Raw genomic sequence first — 1234 nt, 5'->3', positions numbered from 1 at the left:
CCATGCAAATGGAAATCAGAAGAAAGCTGGAGTAGCCATTCTCATATCAGACAAAATAGACTTTAAAATAAAGACTATCATAAGAGACAAAGAAGGACACTACATAATGATCAAGGGATCAATCCAAGAAGATATAACAATTATAAATATATATGCACCCAACATAGAAGCACCTCAATACATAAGGCAAATGCTAACAACTGTAAAAGAGGAAATTGACAGTAACACAATAATGCTGGGGGACTTTAACACCCCACTACACCAATGGACAGATCATCCAGACAGAAAATTAATAAGGAAACACAAGATTTAAATGATACAATAGACCAGATAGATTTAACTGATATTTACAGAACATTCCATCCGAAAACAGCAGAATACACTTTCTTCTCAAGTGCACATGGAACATTCTCCAGGATAGATCACATCTTGGGTCACAAAGCAAGCCTTGGAAAATTTAAGAAAACTGAGATCGTATCAAGCATCTTTTCTGACCACAACACTGTGAGATTAGAAATCAATTACAGGAAATAAATGTAAAAAACACAAACACATGGAGGCTAAACAATGTGCTACTAAATAACGAAGAGATCACTGAGGAAATCAAAAAATACCTAGAGACAAATGACAACAAAAACACCTTGAACCAAAACCTATGGGATGCAGCAAAAGCAGTTCTAAGATGGAAGTTTACAGCAATACAATCCTACCTCAAGAAACAAGAAAAATCTCAAATAAACTCTCTAACCTTACACCTAAAGGAACTAGAGAAAGCATAACAAACAAACAAACAAAACCCAGTTAGTAGGAGGAAAGAAATCATAAAGATCAGAGCAGAAATAAATGAAATAGAATACGCCAATAAAATGGACAACTTAGATGAGATGGACAAATTCTTAGAAAGGTCTCCCAAGACTGAACCAGGAAGAAATAGAAAATATGAACAGACCAATCACAAATAATGAAATTGAAACCATGATTAAAAATCTTCCAAGAAACAAAAGGCCAGGACCAGAGGGCTTCACAGGTGAATTCTATCAAACATTTAGAGAAGAGTTAACACCCATCCTTCTCAAACTATTCCAAAAAACTGCAGAGGAAGGAGGTTTCCCTGGTGGTGCAGTGGTTGAGAATCCGCCTGCCAATGCAGGAGACACGGGTTTGAGCCCTGATCCGGGAAGATACCACATGCCGCGGAGCAACTAAGCCTGTGTGCCACAACTACTGAGCCTGC

The sequence above is a fragment of the Physeter macrocephalus genome, chromosome 11 (genome assembly GCF_002837175.3).
Source record: "Physeter macrocephalus isolate SW-GA chromosome 11, ASM283717v5, whole genome shotgun sequence".
Classification (NCBI taxonomy): Eukaryota; Metazoa; Chordata; class Mammalia; order Artiodactyla; family Physeteridae; genus Physeter; species Physeter macrocephalus.
This window is presented reverse-complemented; position numbering follows the sequence as displayed.